This window comes from Hippocampus guttulatus, chromosome 14 (genome assembly GCF_054856545.1).
Source record: "Hippocampus guttulatus isolate MCC_2025c chromosome 14, RoL_Hgut_1.0, whole genome shotgun sequence".
In the NCBI taxonomy this organism is placed as follows: Eukaryota; Metazoa; Chordata; class Actinopteri; order Syngnathiformes; family Syngnathidae; genus Hippocampus; species Hippocampus guttulatus.
Window position 1 is genome coordinate 17,789,310 of NC_141274.1, and position 14,515 is coordinate 17,803,824.

At 50.4% G+C, this 14,515-nt stretch overlaps 1 protein-coding gene across 1 annotated transcript in view; it reads left to right on the forward strand.

Moving 5' to 3' along the window:
- The window catches only part of LOC147195564 (cadherin-12-like), a 94,004-nt gene that overhangs the window by 38,385 nt on the left and 41,104 nt on the right, over nucleotides 1-14,515 (forward strand). The window lies entirely within an intron of this gene.

Here is a 14,515-nt window from a genome sequence, read left to right on the forward strand (position 1 = left end):
GGTACTTCTAATAATGTCTGGTCTGCAGACCTGAGGCGCCGGGCAGGTGTGTAGGGGCGGATGAGCTCAGAGAGGTAAGGTGGCGCGAGGTCATTTAGAGCAGGGGTGGCCAACCAGTCAGAGACGAAGAGCCAATTTTTTTACTGAGTTACTGCAAAGAGCCACATCATAACCTTCCTCGCGCACGCGCGAGCACACACACACACACGCACACTTTTTTGGCCAAAGTTCAACTTTTGAAGCGAACAACTTCTCACGAACAACCCGATCGCGCACGTGCAATCATACACACACACACACACACACACACGCAGCGCAACGCACTCACGTGGGTGCCCACCAGTGTACATATGCACGCACACTACTATGAGCAACAGTCGGAACGGGCCGAAAATGAATGAAAGCTCAAGATACAAACAAACAAATCTTTTTTTCCTCCACGCATTTCCTCCTCCCACCCCTTGCGGTCGACTTGGGACCAGTTCGCTGGCTCCCGGTCGATTCTGATCGACGATTGGGCACCGCTGCCTTAAAATCAGAGGTAATTCGCTGACTAGCTTAGCACTTAGCGCTGTTGTTTGCGCATGAGCGGTGATGCAGTTATCTGATTGGTTGCCCTCTATGTCAATCAAGTAACGGGATTGATGATAGGCTGATGGAGTACGTTCTGTGAAGTTGGCGCCTTGTTTGAATGGCATCGCCGCTGCCGAGGCGTTTTCGACGCTTGTCGTGTGAAAGCCCGAGAGCCGCATTGAGCCAGCCAAAGAGCCGCTCGCGGGTTGGCCACCCCTGATTTTGAGATTTGAAAACAAATAGTAAGATATTGAAAATAACTCTAAAATGTATAGGGAGCAAGTGAAGGGATGCCAGAGTAGGAGTTATGTGCTCCCTCTTACGAGTACCAGTCAAGAGGCGAGCAGCGGCATTCTAGACCAGCTGGAGGTGTTTAATGGAGGATTGGCTCACTCCAAAGTAAAGGCCATTGCAGTAATCGAGCCAAGATGTGACGAAGGCATGAATGACTGTGACCAACACATATGAACTGCGTCGACAGTCCAGGCTGCGTCGACTCAGTCCAGGGGGCGTCGACGCAGCAAAGCCCGCCACACAGTGTTTGGAAGGAAGTGTGTCTAGCGACACGATGCCGTCTGCCGAAACAAGCCAGACCTCACCCTCGCTCAAATAAAAATATATATTTGGGCAAAAAGGAAAACACACAGATTATTAGGAAAAACGTGTCGGTCTGACTTCGAGCATCGTGTCGGCTAGTTTAGCTGTTGTCGTAGTTCAAAGCTTCTTTAATATGTGACGTGGGTTGCGTCGGCGCCATGAGTACGTGCTCGCGCTCACGTGCGCACAGCAGAGAGCAGCGGACTATCGACTGCTATGGCGCGCTTCACTCGAGTGACGTTGCTCCAGTACGTGCATACATGTATTATGGAGCAGCTTCCGGACAAACGCAAATTGTCCGCCTTGTAGAGCCATTTTGATCTCCTTTTGGAGAATCAGGTATTTATTCAAATCTCCTTGTGTCACCAAGTGCCTCTCGGATTTTTGACATGTCTTATTCCATTGTGTGTGTGTTCTCCACAGCAGGGGAAATAGCATGCAAGAAACGCAACAGACTGAAATTTAAAACACTGGAGCATCTTATTTTTCTAAATAAAGATTTGTAAAGACAAAGCCCACAAGCATCCTCATTCACATGATTTTCACATTATCATATTTCAAGATTTGAACTTCCGGGGTGAGAGGACGCTGGCGTGTATGTCGTCGCTTCTCACTCCAAACTTTTCAAAGCTCAGATATTCTTTCAGATTTTTCTTTTGCCCTTCTGTTTTGGACTGTTTGGACTGTGGGCACTGTGGGCACTGTGATTGATGTAACGAATCATCACTTTACCCGACCAATCAAACCCCAATCGTAACTTAGTCCACGGGCTAGCACCGGTAGCTTAAACTTACCAGCTGTCACCGCACCGGCCTTTCTCCCTCATCATGGGGCGCCAAAACTTCGCCGCCTTTGGATTATTCCTGATACTCCTGACGTTCTGCCATCATCCAGTGACAGGGCTGCTCCACTATTCTGTCGCGGATCTTCTCCGGATCCGGTGGATTGCACCGGAGCCTCCGCCACCGGAGCTGCACCATCATCCTGACATCGCTCGCCTGCCTCGTCGTCGCAACATTCACCCCCGGTCGCGTAGACATGTCGAGTATAAAAACCCTGGCTCAATCAACTCGACCTGGTCCACTTCTCGACGTCCTCCCAGAAACTGCGGTCGCAACACCAACTATCATGCATTAACCCGCCTGGCTAGGTCGGCTAACAGCACTGCCGCCGTCAAACATGACACCTCCGCCGTCAACTTTGGACTGCTGAACATCCGCTCACTCACGAACAAGGGACACCTCATTCAAGACGTCCTCGCTGAACGCAAACGTGACTTCCTCGTCTTAACAGAAACCTGGCAACAAACAAACGACTTTGCTGCTCGAATGACTCCACTCCTCCCGGCTTTGTTTACATCTGCCATCCCCGTGGCAACGGCCGTGGAGGAGGCCTCGCTGTAATCCACCGCGAGAAGTGGAAAGTCTTGCCTGTCTCCGTCCCTGCATCAAGCTCTTTTGAATGCCTGGTGTTTAAACTCCCTGCACCCTTGCCAACCATCATTGCCACAGTTTATCGCCCCCCCCCCCCCCCCCCCCCGAAGCCACATAGTGATTTTATCAATGAATTTTCCAGCTTAATCACACACTTATCCACTCTCTCACCAAATTTAATTTTTCCTGGGAGAGTTCAATATTCACATGGACAACCCCGACCTGCCACTCACCAGAGACTTCACATCCTGCCTGGAGAGCCTTATTGACTTCCCCACCCACATCAAAGGCCATACATTGGACTTGGTTTGCTGCTCTGGCCTCTCCCCCTCTAAGCCCACTGCTGATGTTTTTCCTGAAACCGATCATTTCCTCATAGATTCCGGTTTAGTCTCCATCCTCATCCTCTTAGACTTGAGCGCGCCACCTTTAACACAATCTCTCACCCTATCCTCCTCAATAGACTCTCCTCCATTGGTCTCTCCCACACTCCCCTCAGTTGGTTCCACTCCTACCTCAGCGGCCACACTCAGTTTGTCCAGCTCAAATCCTTCACCTCAAAGCCCCCCACCAGTCACCACAGGTGTACCACAGGGATCTGTCCTCGGTCCCCTTCTCTTCATCATCTACCTCCTGCCTCTTGGCCATATCCTCCGCAAATTTAATATCCACTTTCACTGCTTTGCTGATGACACCCAGCTCTACCTCTCCTGCAAACCAAACTCCATACTCCCACCCCCCTCCCTCACCTCTTGCCTCTCCGAACTCAAAACATGGTTCACAACAAACTTTCTTAAATTAAATGCTCATAAAACTGAAATCCTCCTTCTTGGCACCAAATCCACTTTATCTAAAGTAAACAGTTTCTCCCTCAACATCGACAGCTCCTTAGTGTCCCCCTCCTCCCAGGTCAAGAGTCTGGGTGTCATCCTGGACAGCATGCTCACCTTCCACTCACATATCAACACCATCACCTGCACTGCCTATTCCCACCTCCGCAATATTACCAGACTTCGCCCTTCCCTCACCCCCCGCACCACTGCTATTCTTGTCCACAGTCTTGTCACATCCCGCCTTGATTACTGCAACGCTCTCCTCTTCGGCCTACCTCAAAAGTCCCTCCATAAAATCCAGCTGGTTCAAAACGCCTCTGCTCGCATCATCACAAAAACATCTTCCCAGCAGCACATCACCCCTGTTCTCCAACAGCTCCACTGGCTCCCTGTTCAACATCGCATCAATTACAAACTGCTCCTATATACAGTACATATATGGCCATCCACAACCTGGCCCCTCCTTACCTGTCCGACCTTCTCCAGGTGCATATCTCCACTCGCTCCCTCAGATCCTCGTCCTCCCTCCGCCTGTCAGTGCCCCCTGCTCGCCTGAGCACCCTGGGAGCCAGAGCCTTCAGTGGCGTTGCTCCAAAGCTTTGGAACAACCTACCTCCGGACCTCCAAAACTGCACACCTCTTTCCACTTTCAAGTCCCGTCTAAAAACACACCTGTTCAGGATTGCCTACAACACATAGCTCTTCCATTTCCTATGTTTTTATGATTTTATGTCCTTCCATCCATCCATCCATCTTCTACCGCTTATCCGGGGCCGGGTCGCGGGGGCAACAGCTTTAGCAGGGAAGCCCAGACTTCCCTCTCCCTAGCTACTTCTTCCAGCTCTCCCCGGGGGATCCCGAGGCGTTCCCAGGCCAGCTGGGTGACATAGTCACTCCAGCGTGTCCTGGGTCTTCCTCGGGGTCTCCTCCCGGTGGGACATGCCCGGAACACCTCACCAGGGAGGCGTTCAGGAGGCATCCGAATCAGATGCCCAAGCCACCTCATCTGGCTCCTCTCGATGTGGAGGAGAAGCGGCTCGACTCTGAGCCCCTCCCGGATGACCGAGCTTCTCACCTTATCTCTAAGGGAGAGCCCGGACACCCTGCGGAGAAAACTCATTTCGGCCGCTTGTATCCGGGATCTCGTTCTTTCGGTCACGACCCATAGCTCGTGACCATAGATGAGGGTTGGAACGTAGATCGACCGGTAAATTGAGAGCTTCGCCCTTTGGCTCAGCTCCTTCTTCACCACGACAGACCGATACAACGTCCGCATCACAGCAGACGCTGCACCGATCCGCCTGTCGATCTCTCGCTCCCTCCTGCCCTCACTCGTGAACAAGACCCCAAGATACTTAAACTCCTCCACTTGGGGCAAGATCTCTCCCCCGACCCGGAGGGGGCACTCCACCCTTTTCCGACTGAGGACCATGGTTTCAGATTTGGAGGTGCTGATCTTCATCCCAACCGCTTCACACTCAGCTGCGAAACGCTCCAGTGAGAGTTGGAGAGCCCCGTTTGAAGGAGCCAACAGCACCACATCATCTGCAAAAAGCAGGGATGCAATACTGAGGCCACCAAAACGGACGCCCTCAACGCTTCGGCTGCGCCTAGAAATTCTGTCCATAAAGATTATGAACAGAATCGGCGACAAAGGGCAGCCTTGGCGGAGTCCTACCCTCACTGGAAACGATTCCGACTTACTGCCGGCAATGCGAACCAAACTCTGACATCGGTGGTATAGTGACCGAATAGCCCGTATCAGGGGGTTCGGTACCCCATACCCACGAAGCACCCCCCACAGAACTCCCCGAGGGACACGGTCAAACGCCTTCTCCAAGTCCACAAAACACATGTAGACTGGTTGGGCGAATTCCCACATACCCTCGAGGACCCTGCTAAGGGTGTAGAGCTGGTCCACTGTTCCACGGCCGGGACGAAAACCACACTGCTCCTCCTCAATCTGAGGCTCGACTTCCTGACGGACCCTCCTCTCCAGCACCCCTGAATAGACCTTACCAGGGAGGCTGAGGAGTGTGATCCCTCTGTAGTTGGAACACACCCTCCGGTCCCCCTTTTTAAAAAGAGGGACTACCACCACTGCCAATCCAGAGGCACTCTCCCCGTTGACCACGCGATGTTGCAGAGGCGTGTCAACCAGGACAGCCCCACAACATCCAGAGCCTTGAGGAACTCCGGGCGGATCTCATCCACCCCTGGGGCCCTGCCACCGAGGAGCTTTTTAACCACATCGGTGACTTCAACCGCAGAGATAGGAGAGCCCACCTCAGGGTCCTCAGACTCTGCTTCCTCCAAGGAAGATGTGTTGGTGGAGTTGAGGAGGTCTTCGAAGTACTCTGCCCACCGGTTCACAACGTCCCGAGTCGAAGTCAGCAGTGCCCCATCCCCACTGTACACAGTGTTAGTGGTGCACTGCTTCCCCCTCCTGAGACGTCGGATGGTGGACCAGAATTTCCTCGAAGCCGTCTGGAAGTCGGCTTCCATGGCCTCACCGAACTCTTCCCACGCTCGGGTTTTTGCCTCGGCGACCACCGAAGCTGCGTTCCGCTTGGCCAGTCGATACCCGTCAGCTGCCTCTGGGGTCCCACAGGCCATAAAGGCTCGATAGGACTCCTTCTTCAGCTTGACGGCATCCCTTACTGCTGGTGTCCACCAGCGAGTACGAGGGTTGCCACCACGACAGGCACCAACCACCTTACGGCCACAACTCAGATTGGCCGCCTCAACAATAGAGGCACGGAACATGGTCCACTCGGACTCAATGTCCCCCGTCTCCCCCGGAACATGGGAAAAGCTCTGTCGGAGGTGGGAGTTGAAACTCCTTCTGACAGGGGATTCCGCCAGACGCTCCCAACAAACCCTCACAATACGTTTGGGTCTGCCAGGACGGACCGGCATCTTCCCCACCATCGGAGCCTACTCACCACCAGGTGGTGATCAGTTGACAGCTCCGCCCCTCTCTTCACCCGAGTGTCCAAAACATGCGGCCGCAAATCCGATGATACAACCACAAGGTCGATCATCGAACTACGGCCCAGGGTGTCCTGGTGCCAAGTGCACATATGGACACCCTTATGTTTGAACAAGGTGTTCGTTATGGACAGCCCGTGACGAGCACAGAAGTCCAATAACAAAACACCACTCGAGTTCTGATCGGGGGGGCCGTTCCTCCCAATCACGCCCCTCCAGGTCTCACTGTCATTGCCCACGTGAGCATTGAAGTCCCCCAGCAGAACAAGGGAGTCCCCAGCAGGAGTACTTTCCAGCACACCCTCCAAGGACTCCAAAAAGGGTGGGTATGCTGAGCTGCCGTTTGGTGCATATGCACAAACAACAGTCAGGACCCGTCCCCCCACCCGAAGGCGGAGGGAAGCAACCCTCTCGTCTACCGGTGTGAACCCCAATGTACAGGCACTGAGCCGGGGGGTAATGAGTATGCCCACACCTGCTCTGCGCCTCTCACCATGAGCAACTCCAGAGTGGAAGAGAGTCCAACCCCTCTCGAGAGAACTAGTACCAGAACCCAGGCTGTGTGTGGAGGCAAGTCCGACTATATCCAGTCGGAACTTCTCTACCTCACACACCAGCTCGGGCTCCTTCCCTGCCAGAGAGGTGACATTCCATGTCCCAAGAGCTAGCTTCTGCAGCCGAGGATCGGACCGCCAGGGTCCCCGCCTTTGGCTGCCGCCCAGCTCGCATTGCACCCGACCCCTTTGACCCCTCCCACGGGTGGTGAGACCATGAGAAGGGGGACCCACGTTGCCTCTTCGGGCTGAGCCCGGCCGGGCCCCATGGGTGTAGGCCCGGCCACCAGGCGCTCGCCAACGAGCCCCACCTCCAGGCCTGGCTCCAGAGGGGGGCCCCGGTGACCCGCGTCCGGGCAAGGGAAACTGAGTGCCATCGATTTTATCTATCATAAGGGGCTTTGTGAGCCGTGCTTTGTCTGGTCCCTCACCTAGGACCTGTTTGCCATGCCAAGCCCCAGACAACTTAGCTCCTAGGATCATTGGGACACACAAACCCCTCCACCACGGTAAGGTGACGGCTCACGGAGAGGGATTTTATGTCCTGTTTTTATATAATATCTCGCTTACTAATTTTTACATTGTATTTTCTTATTGTCTGTACAGTGTCCTTAGGTGGCATGAAAGGCGCTTTTAAATTAAATGCATTGTTATTATTATTATTATTATTATTATTGAAACACATTGAATGACACAATATAAATACATGGATGTGAATGATATTGTATACACTTCATCATCAAATCAGTCAGTTCAGTCTGTCAAGTGGGTTGGCTGAAGGGATTTTGAAGGTCCAGCAACTGGCAGTGGTCAGCGACACAGTATCAGCACAGTGTGTCAGTATGTCGACACGCCTCATGAGGCCTCATGGACCCATCACTAATTGAAACATGCACAGTTGTTGCCACATACAAATGCTGCTGAATATTCTTTCTACTGTTGACATTCACTTACGTACATACGTACTATTCACAGCACTGTGAATAGTATTCACAGCGCTGCTGTTAGTGAGTTCTCAGCTGAAAGAGGTAACCGTACATCCATGATTCAACCTCTTCCATTTCAGGAACGAACTGAATGGCGGTCACATCCCAGAAACGTAGACACAAAACCAAACTTGAGAACAAAAAACAAAATATAAACAGAAATTGCTGGTCAGCAAAAACAATGCATTAACAAAAAGCTGTTGCAAAAATGAAATGAGTAGAGCTGAATTGCATGAAACCAAACACAAGAGCAAGCTCGAAATCAAAATAATAAAAATACGACCAAAGAACTAGAGGCAAAAGTGACTATGATGAGATTGAGATGTCTAGAAAACAACACTTGAGCTAGAGCGGCGACAAGGTCAATAGTCTAAGAAGGGACATGGGATTGGCAGTCCTTAAATACATGGCTTAATCATGATGATCAAATTAGCAGCAGGTGTGACGCTGGAGGAGAAGCTCTCCACTGCCACCTGCTGGAGAAAACACAAGAACAGTATCATGACAGTACCCACCCCCTCAATGGACGCCTCCTGGTGGACCGGGAACTGCATTGTATGTTGCACATAGAGCACATTAGGAACGGGAACTGCATTTTCCGGGCCATACTATTATGGACCATCCTGTCGCTACTCCATCGACCTGTGGAAGGACTGCTACAGTACTCAGTGGCAGAGCTTCTCAGGCTCTGCTTCAAGTGCTCAGGCTCTCCACCTGCTCTACACCACTTCCTGGACACTTTGATGGCTCCAAAGGCATCACCTCCTTCTGGTCATCCTCCCGCCGGCTACGCAAAAACAATGGCCGGTCCGCGGATCACAGCATGTTAGCCAGCCTGGCGAAGTCGGCTAAAGCTCCTCGCAACAGCAATATTGCCAGCGTCAACTTCGGACTACTCAACATCCGTTCACTTACTGGGAAGGGTTATCTTATCCAGGATATCCTCAAAGACCGTAAGCTTGACTTTCTCTGTTTGAATGAGACTTGGCAAACTCCTGGCAACTTTTCCCAGCTCAATCACTCTACTCCCCCGGGATTTGTTTACCTATCCAAGCCCCCAGCTCAGGTCGCGGAGGTGGTCTGGCGACATTATACCGTGAGAAGTGGAAAGTTCTTCCAATCTCCCTCCCTCCTCTCTCCTGATTTGAATGCCCCGCCTGTCAAATTTCCAGACCCACTCCCACGATCATTGCCACAGTATACCGTGCCCCCAAACCTCATTGTGAGTTTTTAAATGAATTGACTGCTGTCCTCACCCATCTCTCCTCTCTATCACCAAATATAATTATTCTGGGGGATTTCAATATACACATGGACAATACCGCCCTTCCGCTCACCATGGACTTCGCCTCTTGACAGTTTTGGCTTCCATCAGTTTGCAGACTTACCCACACACATTGAAAGACACACCCTGGATCTGATTTGCTGTACTGCTGATGAACTTCCTATAACGGACCACTTCCTCATTTCATTTAACGTCACCCTCTGGCTCTCTACCTTCAAATCACCCTGCATCATCTCTTACCATAATATTAAAGACATCAACATTGGCTCTCCCACTGTAAGGATCGCCACTCTGACTCCGGACACAGACTTTTCTCCTGATGTTTTGGTTTCCCAATACAACAACACGGGCCTCACCAACATTCTCAATACGCTCGCTCCTGTCAAGTCCCGTTCTGTCTTTTTTACTCGGTCTGCCCTCTGGTTCACCCCTCATCTCCGTTCCATTAAATCCAAAATTCGGCAGCTTGAAAGACTGTACAGAAAAACTGGTCTCATTGTTCACAAGGACATCTACACAGTTCAACTTTCCCATTACAAGGACTCCATCTCTCAAGCCAAATCACAATACTACTCAGGACTCATCTGCTCTAACACTGGAAACACTAGGACTCTCTTTTTTCTCTGGAACAAAATCATTCAACCCCCCCCCCCCTCCCCCCACACACACACACTTTTATTCTTCTGACACCTGCAACGCTCTTGAAAAAGTCAATAAAATCCACCAGAACCTGGGCTCCTCTGTACCCCTCCCCTGCCACAACCTCCCCACCCCTTTTCAACTGTTATCCTCTTTTGAACCCCCCCCCCCCCCCCCATCCTTCAATAATCTCGGACATCATTACTAAATCTAAGGCTTCTTCCTGTCAACTCCCCACAGTCCTGGTCAAATCCTGCTTACCCTCTCTGCTTCCCTTCATTTCAGCCATTATTCATTCCTCACTGTCCACTCGAAATGTTCCTGTACCCTTCAAAATTGCAGCTGTCACTCCAGTCCTGAAAAAAACTGGTTCAGATCCCAATGATTTCAATAACCTATGACCAATTTCTCACCTTCCTTTCATCTCCAAACTTCTTGAAAAAATTGTTGCCTCTCAACTTCACTCACACCTCACCGATAACAATCTCTACGAACAATTCCAGTCTGGTTGTGATGGGTACCATCACAGTACAGAATCAGCCCTCATAAAAATCACCAATGACCTTCTCATTGCAGCTCCTCCTCCTCCTGGGCAATCAGCCCCGTCAGGGACTTGCCCCGGTGTTCTCCCCTCGCGCCACTCGGATGCATCCCAGGTCTCATGGCAGCTGACGCCGGTTTAATCTCCATCCTCATCCTCCTTGACCTGAGTGCAGCTTTTGACACAATTTCCCACCCCATCTTCCTTAATAGACTCTCCACCATAGGCATCACTCACACCCCCTTACACTGGTTTCACTCCGATCTCACTGGGCGCTCTCAATTCATCCAACTCAATTCCTTCACTTCACGGTCCCCCTCTGTCTCTTCTGGTGTGCCCCACGGTTCTGTCCTGGGACCCCTCCATCTTCATTATCTACCTTCTCCCCCTTGGCAATATTTTCCAACATTTTCACTGCTTTGCGGATGACACCCAGCTCTACCTCTCCAGCAAACCCGACACCTCCCTCCCACTCTCACACTGCCTCTCAGAAATTAAATCTTGGTTCACACATAACTTCCTCAAAATTAACAGCGACAAAACAGAACTCCTCCTTGTCAGTACCAAATCCACCCTACACAAAGCCAACAGTTTCTCCCTCACTATTGATAGCTCCGCTGTTTCCCCCTCCCTTCAGGTCCAAAGCCTGGGTGTCATCCTCGTTAGCTCACTAGCTTTCCACTCCCACATTAATAACATAACCCGGTCCGCATATTTCCACTTACACAATATCAATCCTCTCCGTCCCTCTCTCACCCCTCACACCACTGCTATCCTTGCCCACAGTCTCGTCACCTCCCGTATTGTCTATTGCAATTCACTTCTTTTCGGTGTCCATCACAAATTCCTCTATAAACTTCAACTGGTCCAGAATTCTTCAGACCGGATCATCACTAGAACCCCTTCCTTCCATCACATCACCCCCATCCTCCAACAGCTCCACTGACTCCCTGTCAAAGTGAAAATCAACTTCAAAATACTCCTCTATACATTTAAAGCCATCCATAACATTGCCCCCCCGCCATCTGTCTGACCTTCTTCAAATTTCCGTTCCCTCTCGTTCCCTCAGGTCCTCATCCCTCCCTCCACCTCTGTGTACCCTCTGCCTGTCTCAGCACGATGGGGTGCAGAGCTTTCAGCCGCTCTGCCCCCAAACTCTACAACTCACTCCCACCCAACATCCGAAATATTGATTCTCCTCACACATTCAAATGCCATCCCAAAATCCACCTATTTAAAATTGCATACTCAGTTTAAATTCATCTCTTCTTTTAGTATTTATAATTTTTATGTGGTTTTATTGTTCTTGTTTTGATTGTAAGGTGTCCTTGAGTGTTTTGAAAGACACCTATAAATAAAATGTATTATTATTATTTTTATTATTATTATTATTATTATTATTATTGACGGATGGATGAGTGGATGGTACGGAGAAGGGACAGGTCCAAGATCCAGGAGTGCGGATCCACTGCCATTCCTCTGGCCCATAGCTCTCCTAGTCAACCAAGTATTGGGCATCCCTACCCCTGCACCGAGAGTCCAAAATTTATTTTACCGTGTTCACAGGGTCGCCGTTGATTACCCGCGGATGAGGAGGCGGGGTGGGAGGATTTCCCAGGGGACTGAATGTCACAGTTTTGAACAGGAAAACGTGGAAGTGGGATTTACCTTCATCCAACTTGGGAGATGGAGCTTGATGGAAAAGGGGTTGATCATGGCTTCCACCTTGAAAAGTCCCATGAACCTTGGTCCCAACTTGCATTACATGCCGGCCAGATGCAAGTCCCGGTTAGAGATCCACACCTTCTGCCCAACATGCTGTGTCGGCACTGGGCAACGCCGATGATCCGCAATGGTCCGATTGCGAGAGGCAGTACGTGACAGGGTGGCTTTGGTCTCCCTCCAGATTCTGTGGGCCCGCCGCAAGTGGAGATGAACTGAGGGGAAATCCACCAGCCTCTGCTGCGACAGAAACAGTGGCAGTTGGTATCTATAGGCAGCCATGGAGACCGCCCTACGGCTGACGAGATGAGGGTGTTGAGTGCGTACTCAACTCAGGGCAGATGGATGGCCCATGACGTGGGTTGGTGAATGCAAACACAGGGAAGAGCTGATTCCAAGTCCTGATCCATTCTCTCTTTTTGACCATTGGGTTGAGGGTGACATCCAGAAGACAGGCTGGCCATGGCTCCCAGGGCTTGGCAGAAGCTCTCCCAGACCTTGGAGATGAATTGAGGACCCTGGTCAGACACAATGCCCACCGGGATCCCATGAAAATGGAAGACTTAAATGATGAGGAGGCTGGCAGTCTCCAAGGCGAATGGTACCTTGGGCAAGGCGATGAAATGAGCGGTTTTAGAGAAGCGGTCGACAATGGTGAGAATGACGGACTTGCCTCTGGTAGCAGGAAGGCAAGTGATGAAGTCCAGGGAGCTGTGGGACCAAGGTCGAGGTGGAACTGGTAGAGGTTGCAGCAACTCAGCCAGTGGTTGATGGGATGCTTTGCTGCAGGCGCAGGTGAAGCAGGTTTTGATGTAGTCCATCATATTTTTCTTAAACTCTGGCCACCAAAATCACTGAGTGATGAGATAGAAAGTAAGGCTTACCCCGTGATGGCAAGCCACCTTAGGCGAGCCCAGCTGTGGGAGCACAAATAGCTTCCCTGTGGGACATCCAGCCGGGACTTGGGTTCTGTCCTGAGCCTCCTAGATTTTCTGCTCGATCTCCCACCTCAGCGCCCCCACGATCAATAATCTAGCAGGATGTTCTCTGGTTAGTTACTCTCCTCCGCGGGTCATAGGGACAGGGCATCAGGCTTCACATTCTTGGAGCCCTTACGGTAGGTGATTGTGAATTATAGCGGGTGAACAGTAATGCACAGTCAATTTCCCCAGTGTGGGACAAATAAAGGACATCTTATCTTATCTTATCTTATCTTATCTTATCTTGACGTGAATTCATTCTCTAGGCTGAATGAATTTATGCGAGGTTTTTGTGGTCGGTGTACACAGTTAGTTCCGTCGATGGTTTGATTGTTATCATGTTAAAAACGTTCCGCAAACTGGACAGCTAATATGAGTCGGAGAGCAGTCAAATGTGTAGAGCGTGAACAACAGGGGGCACAGTACACATCCTTGAGGAGAACCGGTGCTGAGTGTGATGGTGGAGGAGAATGTTACATTATTACTGGCATACAAAGACATTGTGCTATCTTCTATATTTTCTATTTCTATTTCTAACTTTTTGCCCGGCCCGCCACAATATTTTCTGCTTCTCATTTGGCCCCCCCGGAAAAATAATTGCCCACCACTGCTAGAACGATGGCCAACAGTACCCGGTTTCCCACGTCGTAGTTGGCTTCTGCAGGATTGAGACGATGTGAGAAAAAGCTGAAGGGGTGGAGTCTCTTGTTGACTGGGGAATACTGGGACAGCACAGTCCCCACTCCTGAATCAGAAGCATCCACTTCTACAACAAAAGGAATATTTGGATTAGGATAATGAAAGTGTATTAGTGAACACATTCCTTAATTCTTGAAAAGATGTTCCAGCGTTAGAATCCCACGTAAATGGGACTTTGATGGAGGTTAAACGGGTTAGTGGTAGTGCGTTCTGGCTGTAATTCCTGATGAAGCTTTGGTAAAAATTAGCGAACCCCAAAAAGCACTGGAACTGTTTCTTGGTGGTCTTCTTGGCCATTGCACCACCACTTTAACCTTGGCTGGGTCAGCTCTCAGATGAGCCCTCTCAATTCTAAATCCCAAAAAGAACTGGAGTCGATATGAAATTCACATTTTTCATTTTTGACAGAGTTGGTTTTCCAAGAGTCGTTGTAAAATGAGCCTGACATGGACAGTTCAGTATGAGATATTATGTAAACAACTCAAATCTTACAATAAAAGAGTTACAGGCAAGAACATCCCATTTTCTAATCTCATTACAGTTAATAAAAACAACCCCAGACTTCTTTTCTCCACCTTTGATCTTTTAACCAGCTCAGATTCTAAATAGTCCCCACAGACATCAACAGACACTCTCTGTGAGGACTTTGCAAACCACTTCAGAAATAAAATCAATGGCATTT